General features: G+C 51.1%; 1 protein-coding gene across 3 annotated transcripts in view; it reads left to right on the forward strand.

Annotated features, from left to right (window-relative positions):
- PLXNA2 (plexin A2) overlaps positions 1-21,989 on the forward strand; it is a 138,652-nt gene that overhangs the window by 27,919 nt on the left and 88,744 nt on the right. The gene's annotated exons all lie outside the window — the stretch shown is intronic.

Consider the following 21,989-nt stretch of genomic DNA (forward strand, 5'->3'; position numbering starts at 1 on the left):
TTCCGTGGCACACACTGGGACACAGTGGGAGCAGCAGCTGGAAGGCAGCTCAGCAGGGGATGGAGGGGGCTGATCCAGCTCCTGCAAAACTATCCTGAGAGATGCTGCTCGGGCAAGCTGAGATCCTTCAAATTAACCTAAAATATAACTGGCAGCACTAGGTGAACCTGCTCAGTGCAGATCCTGTTTCCTGGTACCAGGGAAAGAGTTAACAAATGTAATCAACAGCAGGCTGTTAATTTTTTTTGTGTCCTTAAGCAGCAGGGAATTTCTTCCTCATCTATCCAGGAAGATACAAGGACAGGCTGATACTACACTTGAATGTCTGCATCATTTTAATTACATCAGTTCATTAATATTCATCCAGCACTCTACAAGTGCTGAGTAGTACTAAATTAGGTGCCTCCCTGGTGCCTCTCCAGTTGCAGTGGGGCAATGTTGAACTGGGGGGGTGAGTGGGTTTGTGAGCAGAGCCCCTCAGCCCCTGCCCACCCCCTGCCATGGCTCACACTGGGATTTTTTAACTTGTACCAGAGATGTCTCAGCTGGTGGGACCCCTGCATCCTGTCCTCCTGAGCAGATCTGTGCCATCCTCTGCTGCATGGGGCTGGCAATGTCGTTCTTCTCTATCTCGTGGTTCTGTCTACACCTTGAATAAATCTTTTCTCCTGTGACATGTGGGATTATCTTTAAATGGCCTCAGAGAGGCCGTGTGGAGTCTAGGAAGCTGTTTTGTGTTGACCTGCAGGGCTCTGGGGACTCTCCCTGCAGAGCATCCAGACCCCATGGGCTGTTCCCAGGTTGTCTCCAGTTTTTGTGTCTGTTCCGAGACCAGACGTGTCTCCAAGTCAGTCGTTTCCATAGCTCTCCTTCCCCTTCTGTGAAATGAGGGTGGTAAAAATGTACACACCCCTGTGAGTGCCAGAGATGCAGAGATATTTGATGGATGCCTCGTCTCCTCCTGCTCACCCCCCTGTGCCTATCTGCCCACACAATTCCTGTCTGAATTTCTGTGTCACACCTATTCCCTCTCCCACATCTGTTGGTTTACTATGGAAACAAGCTGGTGGCTCAGTCTGGGCTTTCAAAGGAGACACTTTTGTGTAGCTGGAGGAAAGAAGTCAGGGAGGCAGCTCTGAAACCTTTCAAATTTGTCTGTGCTTCCCCGGTGAGAATTCCTCACCGTGTTATCTCACTCATGTCCTCCTTCCCATCACCTGCTCGGTGGCTTTCTCTGAGTGGCTGAAAAGCAAATGTGTTGCTTTGGGATCTTTTGGATATAAAGCAGAGGTACCTGGGATGCAGCATTCCCTGCAGCTTGGTGGTCCAGGTGTCCTTCCAAAGTGTCTCAGCTTCAAAGTTCGGGGAGGAAGCGGGAAGAGGGGCATCTTAGACACGTAATTACTCAAAACTGGGGATTCCTGCAATAAAACAATTTTCACTGAGCAAAATGAGAGGAGACATTAACACAACAGTTAGCAGCAACTAACTGCTGGGGGGAGATGTGTTGGCCTGCTTGTTCTGGTGATGGGCTTCATACAGTTCCATCAATATTGATGTGTGATGCCTTTGGTTTTGACACTAATCATCACTATGAATTAAATTTGCAGCCATATAATTAGGGCTGCCATTAGTAGGGCCTCAAGCTAAGCACTGCTGTGCTGGTTGTCTTTTTCGTAATGGAGATCAGCATCCAGGGAACTCAGCTGCTGTGGTGTGCCTGCTGGATGCTGAGACTGGTGGGAAAATTGTATTTGCTCCTTGTCGAGGGGCTCCTCTGAGAGGCAAGTGCATGGGGAGGTCAGAATCAGGTTTCCCAAGAAGTGCACTGGAGCTGCTTTAAACTTCCTGGCAGTTCTCTGCTCTTCTCTGAAGATTTATCAACTTAGTGGGAGAGAGGAGGAGTGCAGGAAGAGGAACCCTCAGCCTGAAGGGCTGCTATTGCAGGATTTGTTTCCATTTCCCTTCTCTTCCTCATGCAAATCTTGCCATTCATTCCTCCCACTCTGTCCCTGGACATGCCCAGTTCATTTCATCAGGCTGAGCTGGGATAGCAGCTGAAAATCAATCTTGTATTTCATCCCAAGAGGTGTGTTTCTTATTAGATCTAATAAATCAGTGAAGTGCCCTTCATTCAGCCTGTCAATGGAGGGCATTGTTTGTGAAGAAGAATAAATAAATGTCTCTTCTGTGCCTGACAGAGCACCCTCTGTGTGCTGCTTTGCTGTGGTGCTCTTGGTGCCTGCTGGAGGAGCCCAGATCCTGCAGTGGGAGCCTGGAGATCCAGCTGGGAATGCTCCTGGATGTGCTCCTGGGGTGGCTGGCAGGGAGAGGCAGGGAATCCAGGTTAGGTTATTCCAGGTGCTCCAAGGTGAAGGATTTTGTGTGTGTGTGTGTGTGTGTCCATCTCCATTCACCCCCCATCCTCCTGGATGTTCTGAGCTGGACCAGTCTGGCCCAACAGTGGCTCCAATCCACTGTGGCAGGAGAGGTCACCTGAGAATTGCTGCTCAGGACCTGCCTGGAGCAGAAGTGCTGCAAAAAAAAAAACCAAAAAACCATAGTAAGTGCTGCAAAAAAAAATACATAGTGCTGGAATGTTTTCATGATTGGAAAGCAGTTCCTGCTCACCTGTTGGATGCCTGAACATGTGCTGCTAACATCATCTGCCCTTGACTCAAGGGGGATGAAGCTCCTCTCCTGCAAGAGGCAGTGACAGCTGAAGGGTGATGCAGGTGGGGAAAGAGCACACTTCAGCTCTGCTCTGTGTCCTGGGATGGGAAGGTTTTATTCAGTTGGGCTGATTTAGTTTCTTCCATTAGTGGGAATAAAATAAATCTTTCCCAATGAAGTATATGTCTGAACCTGCCCTTATCTGACTTCATCCTCTGGGTGGTTATCTCATCCTTTTAATTTCTCCTTAATTATCCCCCCCGCCTGCATGCTGAGCACTTTAGGAGACAGTTGGTTGCATCAGTGTGTGGAGAAGCCAGGAGGACATCAGGCAGGTAGAGAACAGATGAGAATCATCCCTCTGCTTCCCAAGGGAGAGGGGTTTGGGGTCAGGTCAGTGCTTTGCTGACTCAATGATCAATCCTTGGCACTCAGCCCTGTGTCCCAGCAGAGCTGTGAGGTTGGCAGGTGATCCTTGCTTCACTTTATTTATGGGAATTCGTGTGAGGGAAAGTGAAAAGTGGTCAAAGCCAAAAGAGAGCCCTGAGGTGCAGCTTTCAGGGCTGGAGAAAGGGGCAGAGCTGCCAAGTCCTTCTAGACTCTGAGTTTGAGCAGTCCAGGAATGTCCTTACCACCTCTTTAAGGCATGAAATTGGCCTCCTCCTCACATTGCTCCTCTAGTTCTGTTATCTGTTGCCTGGCAGAGTAAGTTAAGTACAAAAAAATGAGAAGTTGGGGTGTATTTTTAGAGCTGGAGAGTTGAGGGGCAAAGTGTTCAGGAATTGCTACGGGAAATCGAGCCAGGTGGGCTCAGAGGATGCTTTAATCTGTTTCTTGGCTCATGAGATGGTGAGGACTCGAGTTCTTATTTAGGTTCAGACACCTTGAAAAATCAGCTTGAAATTCTGGAGTGCAACAATTCCAGCCCATTCATTTCCAAGGGAAGTGGAGGTAGGAAAGGCTGCAAGTGCACAAACACCAACCTGTCCCCGAGCTCTTGCAACCATCACCCCAAAGGCAAGGGGAAATAGTTACCAAAAAGGCTGCTGTTCCCCTTTGGGAACACATGGTTTTTTTCTTTTGCATTTTTAGAAGATAATTAATCCACCACACCTTTTATAAGAAGAGGATTTTTATCTCTTTTTATGAGGATGAAGTGAGGCAGAAGTTATTCCTCCCCCAATTTGTGCTAGAAGCAGAGCTACATATACATTCACTTCAGTAAAGCTTTTTTTTCTTCAAGTAATCTCGGTGAAAAATAGCAGGAAAAAATACCAAGCTATCTTGTGACTTCACGTTGATTTTTGTGTCTGTCCCCTGCTTTTCTCCAGGTCCAAATCTGAAGGAGTTGCTGTGTTCTGGGTTGGTTTTTGGGGGTTAGGGCAGTGTTAGACTCCTGCCTTTCTATTTAGGAGTCATGAAGTTCATGTTCTTTTACTCTCTCTATATATATGTATTTTACTGCAGGCTTTTAAAATCCTCAGAGGTCCAAACAAACACGAAGTTTTTGTCCATTTGTAAGACCTGAAATCCCCAGGTGGCGAGAAGCCCGAGCTGTGTTGCCTCTCTAAATGCCTCCTTGAGGCAAAAAGAAAAAGTGGAAAACACAAACGTGCCAGGAGAGAGGGGGAAATCCACAGGAAGAGCCCAGCACACTGACACGACCCCCCCACCACTGCTGCTCCTGCAAAAAGGTTGGGATTTGGGGAAAAGCAGCGAGTGGAATGCTGTGCAGGAGCAGAACTGGGCTGGGGATGCTTTCCCTCCAGCATCTTCCCTGATGCTGCCTGCAATGTTTCCTCAATCCCACAATCAGGTTTACGACCCATTGTTGTTAGGGTTGCTTTTTGCTGCCGGCCAGGGCAACGGGGCTGTAAAATCCTGGATGGGTTGGGAAGGCAAATCCATCACTTGCTGGGCTGCTCGCTATTTACGGCTGTGCCAGGCAGGAGGGGATTGGCTGTGGCCAACCTCTGGATTAGCATTAAACCATTACTCCTGCTCTGATGCGTGCTCTCTCCCCACCTCCCCCAGCCTTTTATTACCTTCTTTCCATTTCTGCCGGGGTGCATGGACAGGCAGATGCAGACATTTCAGCCTGTGGGCAGCTCTCTGCCAGCAGCCCAGCCTGAGCTGGAAAGGGGGATGGGGGAGAGAAAACCCCTGCCAGGGGCTGGGGAGGGCAGAGCCCGGGGGGAATTTTGCCTTGGAGAAGTTCCCCTGGGTCTGTGGTTAGGCCAGAGGCTTTCCTGGCTGTGCCTTGGATGAAAAAAGCAGCAAAATTTAAGTTAATATGTGGGTGCTGCTTATTGCCAGCAATGGCAGCAGCTCCTGGCTCTTCTCCCAGGCACCCCCCTGCACTCACACTGTCCAAGGAGCTGATGTGTTCAGTCTTACCATGCTTTTAGGCTTTGTTTGTGCCTTTTTTCCCCCTTCCATTCTCACCTAAAGGGTAGAATATAGTGCTGATTGGGTGGGCAGGCTGAGGGACAGAGACGTGGGGCTCCCCAGGAGGGTGGAAAGGATGCTTGGAGTCTGCTTCTCCTGTTAAGCCACCAGTTATATTTAGCTGACATTGAATGTGCTACTCAAGCTTGCAATTTTCTGCTCTGTAATTTGAACTTGCACGTTGTGATTTCCACCCTGTACATGGCCATGTCCCACCTGGGGCTCTCTCAGCCCCGAGGCCATGGGGAAGGGCTTTGCAGTCTGGTCACAGCAGGGTCTGGCCTGGCACCAAGGAGATGTGGCAGTGATTCCATCTGCCGGGCAGCTCTCCCTCACGGGCAGGTTTCCCTGGGCATCCAGGCCCTGTCTATAAAATGATATAAATAATATAAACTGGTCTGAGCTGGGCTGAGCTGAGGAGCAGCCACTGCTGGTCCATCCTGGGCAGCCTGCTGGGCCCAGGGCAGGAGGGCTGAGGAATAAATTGGCTGAGAGAGAGGGTCTGAGGTTCCTCTGTGCATGGTCAGGGCTGGAATGATCAGTGAGTGGCTTTGGCAGCAGCTGCCCCATCATCCCCTGCCTGCTCCTCAGCCAGGGACCCTCTCACCTTTCCTGATTATTCATCCTCACGTGGTTACACGTCCCTGCATCACATAAATACTTGCAGATGAAAGTGGCGTGCATTTAAAATGAATGTACACATCATACAACCAACTGTTCTACAGGGCAGGATTTTTTCTTTTTTTCTTTTTTTTTTTTTTTTTTTGTGGTAAGCTGCTAAATTATTTGTGTGCTGGGCTTTAATCTTATATAAACCTGCCTGCAGGCCTTACACAAACCAGCCTGAGCATCTTGTGCAGCAGGAGGCAGGCAGCACAGAGCCTGGGGTGGGGTTTGTGCCTCTTGCTGCAGCTGTGTCCCCTCCCCAGGTTACTGAAAGCAGCAGCAGGACCTGGTGAATTGGTCATTGCCACTGACTCAGAGAGTGATTTGCATTTGCTGCTGGGAGAGGATGCCAGTCCTGAAATGCCCCTGGGTGGAACAGAGCAGGAGTTGGTCCCCTCGAGCTGCTCGAAGTAAAGAAAAAAGGGTGAGGAAGAGAGACTGGGGTAAAACAAGGTCTTTCAAACACACAGGGCTGTACCTCCAGCTGGGAGCATTTTACCCTCCCCAGGGCCTGGGAGCATTGGCAGCCTGCAACCTCCCAGCTCCCAGCTAATGTTTGGCTGAGTAATGTGCTGTTTGCTTTTGCTCATCCTCCTGCAGCCAGTGCCTTGTTAGTTGGAAAGCAGAGCATCCTCCTGCCTGCCTGCAGTTCTGAGTTGTGTTGAGGCTGTTAACCTGAGCCTCTTGAGGCTCTCTGCTCCCAGAAAGTGCCAGTGGGGAGGTGGATGTGAAAGGGCTTTCCTGGTCCTACATGCTTAAATTAGGGAATGGCAGAGTTGGAATAAAACCAGAGTTCCCTCCTCCCACCTTCTCCTTTCTCTTGACTCCCAGATCATCTGCACTTCTTGAGGACACTTGGGCTAAATCCTTCTGCAGAGTTCTGGTGCCAGAGGACAGCAACATGACCCTCTCTGGCTTTCTGATGATGCCCTTGAGGGGCAGGGCCTTTCACACTGGGAATGTGGTCTTGTCATTGAGAAAGAAATAACTGGAATAATCTGGATATTAAAGGCTGAGGGAGCAGGTGTATTGTACGAGAGACTGAGAAGCATTAAAGCCAAGCAGTGCTTCTGCCTGTGGTTTTCCTAGCAGGAAAGGGGATAACATCACCTCCTCACTTGCTGGGGAGTTTGAAAATTACTTTGCAACCCAAAGTGCAAAGAAAACAAGATAACCACCACTCTTAGTCATCAGCTGATAGCTGTGTTTAAATGCCCTGGATTTCAGACCAAAACACATCCCATTGCATGGGCACAGCAAACATTTGCCATTTTTTTTTCTCCCTGGTTTTCCTGGATCCAGGGGGCAGGTGTGGGGTTGGCTCAAGCCCCTCCCTGTGTTGTGGCTTTCCCAGCACTGGCACCACACTGGGGCTTTGCTTGCAGTGTTGTCCCTCTGAGGAGATGTTAGAGAGTTTAGTTTCCTGCTGGAGATGTGTCCTGCAGCTTGCACTTATTAATTAAAAGCTACAGTGGAAAATCCCTTGGTGTGCTTCAGCTCAGAGCTGCCTCCATCTTCCCAGCCCTTTTCCCACTGAACCAGCAGGACATTTCATCCAGGGACAACAGACATTTCCCTGCCATTTCTTAACTCCCTGTGTGGGATGCTGCTATGGGGGGAAGGCACTGAGGGTCCAGAGCTCCTTTTTCTCACTCTGGAGCTTGCTCAGGAGCACAACTGGGGACTGAGAGCCATGAACTCGAGAGACTTAACTTGGGATTTCTCTTCAGCAATCTGGGCTGGACTTACCCCTCTCTGCAAGAAGGAAGCCCTGACCTTTAGAGAAGCTGTGGGGCTTCAGTGATTGCAGTGTGGTCAGAGGGGAAGGAGTGAATAAAAGCAAAGCAATTGATATTGGTGGCTGGGAGAGCAATCAAATGCTCCGTGCACAGGAGAAACCTTCCTGCCACTGGTGGGGTTTGGTTGGTACCAGCAGAGCCTGGATTGCCATGGAAATGCTGCAGGAAGCGTGCGTGGATCCAGGGCAAACAGCACAAAATGCCAATTATGGGGGATGAGAAGATGGTGGCTCAATATTTGCTCGAGAAAACAAACAAGCTTAATGTTTTTCAAGTGTGCTGCATGGAGACTGTGATTGTGGAGAAACCTGTGATCAGAGGCACCAGGCAGCCCAGGTTCAGCAGGATCAATGTGCTATTCCTCCAGGAGCATTAAAGAACAGGCAATGCCTTCTGGAAACTGTTGATAAAGCTCTCTTTTTAGAATCATTTCTGCTTCTCCAGCACAAATGTACTATTTCTTGTTTGTGTGTGTTGCTTTCTTCATTCCCTCTTTTATTATTAGGGACATTTACATGAAAACAGCATTTTTTGCTCTCGCAGCACATTCCCCAATTGCAGCTGTGCTTCCTCAGCTGGAGAGCTCTACCTTGCCTTGAAATGGGGCTGCCCCTCTCCTGGGGACAATTTTATCCACTCTGGCTTGGGGACAGGCACATGGGGATGGTTCCTCTCTGAGTGAGGCAGCAGAGGTGTCCCCGTGCTCTGAAGAGGATGTCCCAGCTCCCAGTTCATCCTTTGCTCTCTGCTCCCTTTGAGCCATCTCGTGACCTGGTTGGGGTTGCTCGGTGTGGGTGGTTTTTTTCTCCTGTGCTTTGGAATTGTTGGTCCCGTTTCAGCAGAAAGAGGAAAGTGTCAAATCCCCAGGCAGGGAGGAATCCTGGCTCTGGGCAGCAGAAGTGGTTTTGAACAAGAGTTAATGGAGATGTCTGGCAGGCAGTGAGGTTATACCTGATACTGGAGATGAAAACCCAAAAGCTCATGTTTAGGGTGTGAGGGATGCCGTGTTTATTCACCCCAAATCCTGCTGCAAAAAAGCAGCACCAGCCCAAATCCCCCTGGCAGGCACCTGGAGAAGGAGCTGAGGGGCTTTGCTTCCTCCTGCTGCCTCACGTAGCTTTGCTCAGGGGAAATGGGAACTCCAGGGGGGTGAAGCCATCTCAAATTTCTTCTAGCTCTGTTTCTGCTCTAGCTTTGCTTTGGGGGGTTGGCATTTGGGTGGATTTTTGCTGGCATCTTGATAAGCTTGAGATAAAAAAAAAAAAAAATGAAAAAGAGAAGCCCACAGGAGAGCAGAGGCTGCTGTGGGATGGGGAGCAGCCTCCTCCTCCTCCTCCATCCCCACTGCCCCACTCAAGCCAGCTCTGTGTCTGGCAGGAGCTCTGTGCTGGCTGATTTATAGAAGCAAATGGATGGAGAGGTGAAATTCCTCCCTTTGCTGCTTCTCTCACCCCTGACCCCTCTACATTTCTTGCTCCTGACCCCTGAATTTCAAAACTGACCTTCTGTACCAGGCAGGAGGGAGGGCAGGCAAAGGGCAAGGGGAGCTGAGCTGTGTCTGGGAGGTGGGGAGCAGCAGAGTGATGGCTGGAGGCAGAGGGATGCTGGGGGCTGCTGGGATCTACTGGGAGGGCAGTGGGGGCTGCTGCTCCCTCTGGAAGGTTTGCTGGTGCCTTTAGTCTCCCCAAAACCATAAAATGCAATTGAACAGCTGAGCTCTTGTGTGTCATTGCCACCACCCTGTGCTCCCTCTCCCTCCCTCCTGCCAAGTGGCCCTGCAGGGGAGTGGCAAAGCCCCCCCTGGGTGCTGTGGGTGATGGCCCTGGCAGCAAAAGGATCCCTGCAGCATCCTTGTTGTGTTCAGCTTTTAATGGGGGTTGGTGGCAGTTCCTGCTCTGGGTCTCCTCAAGCAGCAAGGGCTGGGGACCCCAGGTGTGGCTCAGCCTCAATGGGGTGTGGTGTTCCTGCCTCCAAATCCAGAGAAAGAGGATGTGCTGGTACAGGCATCCCAGCTGAGCTGCTTCCTTGTGGCCTTGGGCTGAGCAACAAAAGCACCAAGTGGTTTTTCACCTACAGAAACATGGCAGAGGAGCCAAGCTCTGCCCTGGCTGAAGGAAACGGTTCCAGGGGCTGGTGGCACAAGTGGGACTTGATAGTCCTCCTGGGACAGTCACCCACACCCTTGGGTGCAGGGCTCCATCCAGAGCAGCCCTTGCCCTTCAGCTCTGCCTGAGCTATGGGATGAGCTGCCAGTTCATGGCTTTTACCCTCTGACACATCACCTGGGGGGATTAAAATCAAAGAAAAAGCTCTGCAGAGGCAAACTGGTGCAGTAAAGTGGCCCAATCTGTCTCTGTCCCCCCCTCCTCCCCTCCCCTCCCCTCCCAGCACGTTGTTTCCTCTTCGAGACCCCTGGGAAAGTCCCTGTCGATAGGATGCTGCATCTTGTCTGTAGCAGAGACGAGTCCTCTGGAATGGATGTGGAGGCTGGGAATGCTCAATATCCTCCCTGACAGGTAGAGGCTCATTTAATAGGATCCTGCCATATTCATTACCCCGGCGGAGCGGGCGCCGGGCGGGAGCGCAGGTGCAGTGAGCAGCCCCCCTGCCCTCCCCGCCTGCACAAAGGCTCAGTGTGAATAAGTATGCAGTAAATGTCTCCCTCTCCCAGATTTATTCCTTCATTAGGTATTTAAATACATTCTTCTGTATAGGATGCTGCGGGGAGGCTGCTGCCTTTTTCTCTCTCTCCGTCTCGGCGGAATAAACGCGGCGGCTGTGAAACCGCCCAGCAGAGCCGCCCCGGTTTTTGGCAGGGAGGTGGAGGAGTGGGATGGATGGGAGAGGTGCTGGTGGGCTGTGGGAGCTTCTCGAACCCTCCGGATTAGTCTGTGGGAGAGTTTTTCCTGCCACCCAGAAGGAGATACGATGGCAGAGCCTTGGGTCCATCCCCAGGACACGCGCGGGCGTCGGGATGGACCCAAAGCTTTCCCAGCGTGTCTCCTCCTCTCAATCCTCTCCCTGCTTCCTTTTTGTGCTTGGTGCTGCTCCATCCCCATCCCTAACGCGTCCTTCCCTCAGGGCTTGGACCTCCACACTCTGGAGGACCCTGGTGTGGTGATTTCAGATGGTGTCACCCAGTTGTCTGCTTTGCTTCAGCCCTCCAGCAGTGATTTCATTGATGTGATGGGCTTTGTCCTGGGCTGCTGGAACAGATCCATATCCCTGCTGCTCATGCCTCTGGGCTCCCAGCTGGGGACTGGAACTTTTTGAAGCACAACAGCAGAATTTGTTTAGTTGGTCAAGTCCTGATTCACGGACCCATCGGGCTTGTCAGCTCTAGGGGAGTTCAGTGGGAGAAGATGATAATTGGGGTGATGTCTTCCAAGCTGCCTTTCATTTGGGGTGCTGGGAGTGCTGGGTAGAAGTAAGCTGATGTTTTTTCAGATCTAGACCTATTGTTTTTTAAGATCCGGACACAAGATTTAGGAGGAGCTGTGAGGGAATGAATCTCTGAAGTGTGAAGGGTTTCCAATACAGACACAATTATTTATCTGTGTCCTGAAGACATTTCCAACCGCTACGTGGAGATGGAGGGACATCACGTAACACAGAGCTGTTTTCTTTGGAGGTGACCTCCCCTGTGACATCCTTCCTGTGACACCTGCATCCTCCCTGCTCTTTCTGGGCTGGGTTTGGGTTTTGCAGAACCTTTCTGCCCAGGCAATTCTCTGTGCCCTTGTCCTGGGGATGGCTCAGTTGTAGGGCAGCAGAAGACTTCAGTCTCTGGCTCATATTTTTCTGGCTTTGCTGACATCCCAGCTCTCTGCCAGCTCTGCTGCTGATGGAAGCAATGTGCTCGCAGTTGTGTAGAAAATAAACAAAATCTCATTCAGCACTGGTCAGCAAGGCAATTTTTTTGGGTGAATTCCAGCAGAGTGGAAGCTGAAGTTTGAATCAATGATTTAAGGTCTAATGGTGCCTCACCAGACCTTAGCAAAGCACCCCCCACCCTCTTCATTCTAGAGTTTATTCTTCTAATGAGTGTTACTTCCACCCAACTGACCCAGCCTGGTTTGCTTTGGTGTGAGGTGCTCTGACCTCTGTCACTCTGAATCACTCTTGTGGCTTTGCTGCTGTCCCCAGAGCTTTCTCCTGCTCCCTCCTAGGGGGGAATTCACAAATAGAAGCTGGACCAAACCCTCCCTGAGCTGCTGCACTGAGTGGGACAGTGTAAGATTCAGCCAAGAATGTGCTGGAAGTTGTGGTGCAGGGCACGGGGTGGTGGGTGGGGGGCACCCAGGCTGTGGGTGCTGTTTCGGTGTCAGCCTCATCCACGAGTCTCCTCTCATTGTAACACAAAGTTTGGGTCACATCTTCGGTCAGTGGGGATCAGGATTTCCTTTTTCCTCTGGGAAACGGCTTGGTAAATGAAATATTAATCTTAAACAAAGGTGTGCTTTAAAAGCCCAGAAAATCCAGCACCTTCCACAGAACCGCTGTCCTTTCCTGCTGCGTCTCTGGCTAAATTAAGACTTTCTTAGAAATGCACAGGTTAAAAGTTTAAAAGCTTAAGGTTTCATTCATAATTCACGTATCAATGAGGCTTTGATTCCTCCCGGGGAAAAAGCTGCCTCTATCTGCAGTGCATGTTGATAGGGTTACCCCGAGCCAGAGCTGGGGACCTCTGTGGCTTCCCAGGCTGAGCTCCTTTTCTCAGAGGCAGGGCAGGGGAGGATGGGGACACCAAAACCTCTCTCCCTTTTGGGTCATTGCTTTGAATCTGACCCAGGTCAGCAGCTGCCAAAAGTCGTTAACATTTAATGGCTGCTCAGTGCCCTGTGAAAAATAAGTCACTGGGTCCTGGTCCACTTTTCAACACGGGCAAGCAGCCACATCCCAAAGATCTGCTGCTGCTTTCTCCTGGAGGTGAGGGAAAGGCCAGCCTGACCCTGCCATCCAGCACTCCCTGTTTCCCACACACCAGGCTTGGGCAGCTTTTCCTACCAGCACATCCCAAATAATTTCAGGAAAGGCAAAGCCTTGCTGTCCCTGCCATCCCCCTGATCCCAGCCCTGCCTTGGTGGGCAATGGGTAGGACTTGGCAAGGGTGTTCTCTCCCACCCTCAGGGAACACTGATTAACCCAGCCCTGGGTGCTCTTGGGTTCACAAAAACGTGTCCAAGGAACCAAACCTGCACTTCCCATCAGAATCCTGCCACGGCTGGAAGAATGACTGCAACCAGCCAGGTCCTCCCTTCCAAACCCTCTCTGCCTTTCTCTGCCCTCCAACCTGTGGCTTCCCTTTCTTTAGGAGAGGAAGAGGAGGGTGGGAAGGAGTCCTGCACATGCAGCTGGGAAAACCTGCCTGGGCTGCTCCTTCCCATGGCTCTCCCTGGCACCCTGCCCTTCTTCCCCTTGCCCAGATGGTCTCTGCATCTCCTTGTCAGGCATCCAAAAATATTTCCCATGTGCCCACCCTTTCCAGCAGACTCCTTACTGCAGCCTTTCAGCCTTAATCTCCTCTTTGTGCTTCCAGGACACCTCTGCAGCTCTTGGCTGGGGTGTTTGCTTCAGCAGCTTCTGCTCCTTTGCCTTTTGGGTGAAGATCTTCCCATCCTCCCCCCGCCCCCCCATGCCTAATACCAACAGTTTTGAGAGGGATTATGAAAGAACTGGAGAAGCCTAACAATTTGGCTTGAAATTTGTGCCCTTTGAGAATATTTTGCCTTTATCATCCAGCAGATAAATCTGCTTTCAGCTGCCTTTCTGTGCTGGGAATGGGCTGAGTGTGCAGCAGCCCCTGGTGTTAATCCCCCCCCAGGTGTGGGGCCTCTTCTCTGCCAGTCCAACCAGGCTGCTGCTCCCTGCCTTTAGCTCCCTGGCTCATAATAAATTTAATTTGCAATATTAATCCCAGGAAGAAGAGTTGTGGGCTTTTAAATTTTATTTTGTTTTGTTCCCTCCCCCCTTTTTTTTTTTTATTTTCCCTCCTCCAAATTCCCCCCAGTACCCGTTGGCAGCAGCAGTGGGGCCAGGAGGGCTCTTGGCAGGCAGCACAGCCAAGGGGATTGGATTGCAGGAGCAGAAATCCCCCCACACTGTGTGGTTGGTTTTTTTCTGCCATGTGGCATCTGCCCTTGGTGTGCTGCCTGTCCCCTGCCTGTCCCCTGCCTGGTACCCCCTCTGCTCTTGGAGCAGGAAAGCCACAACAAATCCTCTGTATGTGTGTGCTCTGGCTGCTGGGGTTTCTTTTGGGTGTTTTTGGGGAGTTTTTTTAAAACCCCTCAATATCTTTATTGAAAAATTTGTTGGAGGATGAACTAAGGCAGCTCCTCTTAGCCTTGAGTTACCTGAAAAGAGCCTGAGGATGAGGCAGGCAGAGCTGAGGGCTTGGGGTGGAGGTTTGGGCAGATTTGCAGCATTGTTGCAGGTTGGATTTTCCTCTGCCTTGGTCTGCAGTGCTGTTTTTTGGGGAATCAGCATCAGGGGGTGTTTGTGGAGCTCTCTCTGGGATTCAGCCATGAAGACAGCGACAGGAGGGGCTGTAAGAGCAGAGCCATCTCACCCCAGGAAGGTTCTGACCTTTGCTGGCTGCTCTTTCCTCCCTAAAATCCCCAAGTGGCTCATCCTCATCTCCTTTCCCCTTCCCAGTCTCTCCTGTCTCCACTTATCCCAACCTCACCTGATACTTAAATGCAGGCTTCCAGCATTAACTGGGATACAACCCAGGACAGATCTGTGGCAGTGATGGAGGCACCAGGGGCAGCAAAAGAAAAAAAAAACCCTGACATTCCTCCTGAACAGGTAGGAAATGGGCAAGCAAACCCACCCCAGGAGAGGAACACATCCTGCAGTGTGCCCTGCTCCTGGCCACTTGGGGATGTTTTGTGCCCAGGAGGTCCCAAAATTCATTCCCAGAGCTCTCCTGCTGAACAAACTGCTGCAGGGCTGTGCTGCCAGCTCTGCCTTTCCATGCAGCACTCTGCTCCTTCTCTCCCAGTAGCTCCCAGTCTGGCCAGGCACAGGGTTTTGCTGGTGGGAGCTCCTGGCAGCCTGAGCCACTGTGGCCCAGCTGGGGCTGGGGGATTAGAGCAGAGCTGGGCTGGCAGATGCTGTGTGAGCTGATCTCCTGGCTTCAGTGCTCTGCTCTGAACCTTCCCAGCCATTCCTTCAGATTTTTCCAGGGGTCAGGTTGATAATGAAGGGATTAATTCAGTTCCCCCCCGCCTTCACCCCAAGCTTCCCAGGCAGCTGGTGGGGATGGCTGTTCATCTGTTCCTGTTTTTATTGGCATCAGGCAGTCTCTGGTTAGTGTTGGAGCTCATGGAATTGTTGGGTTGTGGTTGTCCCAGTGGGCAAAGTGCCACGAGGTGCAGCCACACAGGGCTCTCCTGGCACCTCCTGCTGCCCAGCCCTGGCAGCAAGGATGGGAAGGAAGAAAAATATTTGCAAATCTTAATAATAATATTTTTTAAAGTTTTGACTCTGATGGAGTGGACCTTGCTGTCCTTCTCCCCCAGCACTGCCTGGCAGGATGGGTTTTTATTTCTGTTTTCCCAGCAGTCTGCACTGGCCCTCTCTGGTACCACCACGATGCTGTTCAGGGGGTTACTGACAGCCCCCAGCACAGGGTAAAGAGACTCCTTTGAGACCCCTCCCCACTCCCACCAACCAAGAACCTTCTGAGGGCACCTAAGAACAGCAAAACCTGACTGTGAAACCCAGGCTGGACCAGGGGTTCCTCCTGAATGCTGTGATGGTGTCTGCAAGGCAGAAGGGTCCAGTTGGGGTGGGGGTGCAAGGGGCAGTGCCCAACCTCAGCACTGGTTTGTTCTGGGGGTTTCTGTGCCAAGGGCACAGCTTGGCAGTGGGTTTTTGGGAAGAATTGCTGCTGTCTGGGCTCCCAGATGCAGCACCCCTTCTCCCCAGTGCTCCTGGATTCTCCCCTGGGTGTGAGGGTCTGTGCCCTGTCCTGGGGGTGCTGGAAAACCCTTGGATGTCTCTTGTGAAGGAAAGAGTGGCTGGTAACTGAGAAACCCATCAGTACTGCTGCCTGCACCCTGCCTGCCTCGGGGGAGTTCTTGTCAGTGGATGGCTGCATTTTGGGTTGGGATTTTTGGTTTTGCTGCTTTTTTTTTTTTTAAATTCTATTGCAAACCTGTTTCAGATTAAAAACAAATGCTGTTGCTTATCAGTTTGTCAGTCACTCTAAATCTAATCTTTAAAAATAATCTCTTGCCAACTCTCCCTGCCCCCCTGGATGGCAATAATTGTTTCAAGAAGTGTTGGCTTTTGTTTAAAGTTCCCTTTGGGTTTTCTTGAGGCTCGTGCAGAAAGCAAAGGCTGCAGTTTGATCCTTTCAGGGAAAGAAAAGAGGTACTGAAAAAGCATTCACTGCTGAGGGTAGGGAGAGAAGGGAAGGGGATGGTTTTGCTGTTAAGGAGATGGTTTGGCTCAGCCTCTTGCTGGGGACAATTTTTTTGTTGGCAGGGACAGCAGGGGACAGCTAGAAACCCTCGTGTCCCAGCAGGGCTCATCCCAACCTCAGGGAGAGGAGAAGGACCTGGTTATTGCCACTCCTTCAGAAGCATCTCTGTGCTGCCCCAGTCCCTGTGCTGGGGTGTGAGGGCAGGGAGCAGGGGGCAATGCCCTGGGGAATGTGTCTGCAGAATGATGGGGACTTGTTAGAGAAATAGCTCAGGTTCTTGAGCCCTCCTGTGCTCCTATCATCCTCCCCATCACCTCCCCTGGCATGTGGGGAGCTGTTCCCACACGTTGCCTCCCCATGTGCCCTGGCAGATAAATATTCCATACCTGCTCCTGTACCTGGGGGATGCCCCAGGGCTGTCATGTTCTTACCCAGTGATGCCATGTCTGCTGGTTTTGTCCATGAAAGGGAGATTGACAGTGCTGGGAATTGGCCACCAGTCCCAGGAGGAACTGGTTTGTAGGTTCTTCTGGCAGCCTGAGCATCTGGGACACATCAGTCTGCAAATGTGGTAACATCTTAGCAGGGAATTGTGGTTCAGATTGCAGCAAAATCCCAGAATGAGCAAATCTCTGTTTAATCTGGAGTGCTCTGTCAGCCTGAGTGTGATTTTTAACAGGGAAAATGATTCTAGGGAAGTTCTTTGTGCCCTCCAGGAACCTTCTCCCAATTCAGGGCCTAATTAGAATAGTAAAGTAAAATTTATCTGTAGGTGCTCCCTCTTTCTTTGCCTCCCTGTATTTGCCTTTCCCACTGCTTGCTTTTCCCAGTGGTGTTGCTCAGGGCCAGAGAATAATGAGTGTTTGTCACTGGGGAGAAGGTTTGAAACCAGAAGTTCAGTGCTTGGTTGAGCTCCATGTCCCACCTGGCAGGTTTGGGCTGAGAACTGGAACATTCAGGTGCATCTGGCACTGAGTTTCAACTCCACCTTAAATCAAGGGCTGAGGAGCATTTCAGATCTTGTGAAATTGCCAACTGGACTGTTAAATAGCTGTGGTTTGTGGTACCAGGAGGGGATATTTTTAATGCATGGGCTTGCTCTGCTGGGTTCTGGCTGGTGTTTGGTAGTGGCAGGAGAGAAGCAGCTCGTGTTTTACCCTTCTGTGCCTTCAGCTGCCTGCTCCAGCATCTGCAGAGAAATGAGCTGTGGAAGAGGCTTCGTGGGCACTGGGCTGATGCTGGTGGGAGCTGGGGAGCATCCTCTGGGGGAGATGCAGCCTGGGGAGCCCCTGCTCTGAGATGCCACCCTTAGTGGTGCTGAACTAGCCCAGAGAGCACAAGGAGCCAACATCTGTGGCCCTGGGTACACCGTTTGAATCCGAAACCCCACGGGGCACTTTCTGACAGGTCCCCAGCAGCTTTAAATATGGGACCTGCAGGAAGCTGGCAGTTCGGATGCTCTAAACAAATTATTTCCCTGGCCCAGGCGCTGCTGAAGCTCTTTGTGCATCTCTGATGTAGCGTGGAGCTGGAGTAACCACAAACAGGAGTTACCAAGCAGGGAGCAGCCTCCCCACCTCCCTGGGTTTTGCCGCCTGCTCCCATCTGCATTATTCAGAACCATCGGGGGATGCGATTTGCATTTTTTATGGCCAAGCAAAGGCACCGTGGGATCTCTGATCCCCTTTGGGGGCAGATTACATGAGATTGCAGAGAGACTGGCAGGGAAATTGCTGAAAATTGCACCTATCATGCCGAGGACACGTGGATGTGCGCAGAGCGCGGCGTGCGCGGTGCCTGCGCGGTCCCTGCGCGGAGCGGAGGGCGGGGAGGGGCCCGGGGGTGGCATCCAACAGCAAAGGGTGCAGAGCAAAAAGGGGGTGACAGAGGGGGGATGGTGGTGCTCCGTAAGAGGGAGGAGGTGGCAAGTGAAATGCCAGGAAGCATCTTTTCTTTTTTCTTTTTTTTTCTTTTTTGTGGGGTGGAGCCACGGACAGCTGGGATTTGAGTGTCTGAATCTTTGCAGAAAAGAAGTGTGGAAGCACTGAGGGGTTGTGCTGTGAGGCGCTTTAGCCCACATCCCAATTAACCCGAGCAAACACAGGATCCAAGCGCTGAGGTTTAATCAGAGCCCCACAGCCAGGGCTGGTGCAGGGGGCAGTGGGAGCAGAGGTGACACACTGGGTGGGGACTGGCAGGGCTGGAGCAAGGGAATGGGACATCCTGGAATGTGTCTGCTGATGCTTTTGCCCTGAATGCAGGCAGGGAAGCTGCCCTGGGGACAGCGTGACGCTGGGGACAAGATGTTTCATGGCCACCTCTCCCTACAAATAAGCCACTTGGATTTTGCTGAGAAGGGGGTGCTTTAGGGTAATGACACCTCTCGCCTCCCCCTTGTCCCTGCTTCTCCCCTGTGTAGTCAATGTTCCTCTGCAGGACGGGGCACGTTGCCTCCCTGCTGAAGATATAATTGAAAAAAATGCCAGAGATGTAAATAATTAAGGCTGGGGCCCGTCCTCCCAAGTGGCTTGTCAGGGTAGGTTAGTGCCAGCTGACTGATAGGCAGTTGCCTTGATCAATGTCCCTAACTCAGGGACACTCATGTTGAAGTGACAAAGCTGCTGTCACTGGCCATGACAAGTCTATAGGCTCCGTGTTGGTGCCTGCAATGAGACTCTGAAGCTGGAGCTGCTCTCGTGGGGGTAATGAAGGTGTTGGGTGCTTCCTGTGGAAGGAGGAATGGGGTTTTTTGGATGAAAAGTCAGCGGGTTCTGCTCTGTCATCCCCAGAGCTGCCTCCCCTATTGCTTCTGTATCGTGGCCGTGCAGAGCCCGAGCCCCCGAGCAGGAGATGGAGCTGAAACCCTGGCAGAAACAAAGGCTCTGCCTTCCCTGCCACGTGCAGGAGATGGAGCCCATGCCTGCAGCCCGGATCAATCCTGAAAGCTTTGCCCTTTCCCTCTGTAAAACCTCCAGATCAAATGTAGAGTGACAGGAAAGGGGTCACTGGTCTGGGTCACCACTGAGGTGGTGGAGGAGATAATCAGACCCTGTTCCTTCCAGTTCAGTGCCTGCCAAAAACCACTAGAGTGCCTTACACAAGTGGGGAGCCAAGCCAAGCAGAAGCTCTCAGCTGGCCAGTGCCATCCCAGGCTGGGGATGGAGGAGCCCGACTCCCATCTCCTGGGGAACTCCTGCAGAGCTGAGCTCATCCCTGGAGCTCTTTGCCCCCTGCCCCAAGTGATGAGCAGCAGGGTTTGCAGCCTGCCCCAGGTTTCCTGAGAGGTGGCCAGGCTTTCCTGGGCAAGTTTTCCACCTCGGATGCTTTTACAAAGTGTTTTGCAGTCCCTGGGGGACTCGGGGGCCTGCTGAAGCCCAGCAGCCAGCTCTTGTTAGTAAAACTAAAGAGCTTGTCTTCTCCACAGGAGCCTGAGCAAAAGCAGAAGGCAGTGGTGGTTAAGGAAGGGCTGCACTCCGTTAGACACCACCAACACAGCTCCGAGGGTTTTCTATCTCGCAGGCTTGCAAGGAACATATTGATAGTTTGCTGCTGTTTAGTTCAAATCTTCCTCCCCAAATAAGGCTTTGCTTGTGATAGCATCATCGGGAAGGCTCCCTGCAGGGGATGTTTTGACAGGGAGTGTGATAAAATATAATACAGTAGATACTGTCCCGTTTGCGATTTATGAGGAATTTTGTAACCTAGGGGGATTAATTCTGCATCGTGCTACAGCACAGAGTACAGATTCTCTTCCCTCGCTTTTTCTTTGCATACATAATGAGCAAACCTTATGAATTTGCTTGTAACTGAAAAATTTTGTGGCTGGGTTGAGCTAATCAAGTTCCTGTCTCTGGTACCTTTTCCTCCGTTTGTCCCCAGATGATCTCAGGGAGCTGCAGCTCTCCCAGCTTTCTCAAAAGCATAAAACAAAATTCTGTAAAAGTTGCAATTGCTTTTGACAACTCGATGGCTCTTTAACATTGGGAAGCCACAAAAAGCTCCTGGTCTCCCCCATTCAGCTCCAGATCCTTTATTCACCGCGTTGCCCGTTGTCATTTACAGCCCCGCAGAGCGGATGTGAATGGTGTGAGTGGAAGCAAGAGGCTGATTTAGGAGTGCTGAGACGTGTGGGCTGTAGAGGCACCTAGACAATTCAGCAGTGAAAATCAATGGGACTTGGATGCTTTTGGAAATCTGTCTTTGCTCACTGAGCACATGTGCAAATGATCAACAACTTGAGACAGGAGATTTGTTCCTCGCTGCCTCTTTCTGTCAGCTTTTATTTGCCTTCTGTTGCCCTTATGCACAATCTCTAAGCCCTCCTCTTTTGCATGATTGTCTCAATTTGCATTTCCAGCAGATCCACTGACATTTGGCTGGACTCTGGGTGAAACACTCCTTGAAATTAGCCCGCATGTTGAGTTTGTTCTGGGAAGATAAGAAGGAAAGTGGCAGGGGGGGCCCGGGGGGAATTATGCATGTGAAACTGCACTGTGAAATTAGCACCAACAGTCAGACTCCAGGCCAGCAATATTTCTTTGGGATTTGTTTTGGAAGCAGAATTTTTTTACCATGGGCAATAGACTCGTCTCCCTCACCCCGCTGCCTTTCAATCCCTGCACAAGCCCATCTGAGGAAGCCAAAGGATAAATTGTCTGCTGGCTTACTCTGGAGTTGCTCTGTAGTGCTGGCAATATGATACTGAAGAAGAATTTTAATTTCATGCTGTGTAAGAAGGGTGCATGCAACAGTAGCAGCCGTATGGATTTTCATATGAATAGCTGTACAGTATTCATAACAGGGCAGCAGTGTTGGCCTCCAGGTTTTCATTCTTCTTCTGGCTTTGCTGTTTTCACATCTCCCTTTGCTGTCCACCCATTCTTGCACTTGCTGAAATGGAAAGTATGTCCTTGCCAGATGGATGTACAAAGTGGTGAGCCTGTTTCTCAGTTGTATTGCAGTTGGCTTCAGAGACCTTTTGTTGCTTTGATTTCTGTGCAATCCAAGTGCAAGTCTGTTTTGCTCGAGAGGGAACATTTTTTAGCCTTGTGCCTCTCTTGCTCAGCTTTGTGGGTATCTAAGCAAGAGCAGTTTGCAGACAGTAGAGCCCATTAATGCTGCTCTGTCTCAAGGAGACTCTAAAATAATGTGACTAAAATGACTTGCTTGGGGGGGGGGGGGGGGGAAGGCAGGTTGTGTGAATGGTCAATTTGCCAGCAGAGAATCCACAGGGACTGGGCCTGTGGGGCTGGGCTGGGTCAGGCTGATGCATTTCAGTCCTTTCTGCTTCTGAGTGCTGGTGACCTGAGAGATGAAGTCATCTCGGTGGTAAAGAATTTAATTTGTAAATTTATTTGTGTTGCATTTTATTCTGGGGGTGGTGCTAGTGTTGGTTTTTATTTTATTTTTTTTTTACACTTTTTAATTTCTTGTTAGGGAAGGAGCCTGAAGTGATTTTTCTTGAGGCTGCTGACCTAATACATTCTCTACAGCCATAAAATTTCCTCTGAATCAAGTTCTCCTAATAACATCTGGGCAGTGCATTGCTTGGCTGCTTCCCATGCTGAAGTGGCCATGAATGCATCTGCAGAGCCCCGTGTGGCCACCAGACCTCACCAGCTCTGCCAGGTAGCCTGGAGCCTGAGGTTAGCAAATGATGCTGGGGGCTGAGTTTGAAGCAATGCAAATGATTCCCAAGCCCATCCTCATCTTCCCTGTGTGACAGCTGCTGGCAGCACAGGGAGCTGGAGCCCAAACAGTGCCAGAGCTGGCTCCTTGTGCTCCTTGCCAGCCAGTGAGAAGAATGGAGAAACCCAGCAGTGTCACCAGCTGGACTTTGCTTTGCTCTCGTTTACAACCCTGATGGGTTTGTCAGGACACATCCTGCCCCACAGTCCCACCTTTGCTTGGCTCCAGCCAGGTGAGCTGGGAGCTGGTCCCCCAGGTGAGGGGGGGACAGCTTTGGCTGGGTC

Source organism: Heliangelus exortis, chromosome 25 (assembly GCF_036169615.1).
Source record: "Heliangelus exortis chromosome 25, bHelExo1.hap1, whole genome shotgun sequence".
NCBI lineage: Eukaryota > Metazoa > Chordata > Aves > Apodiformes > Trochilidae > Heliangelus > Heliangelus exortis.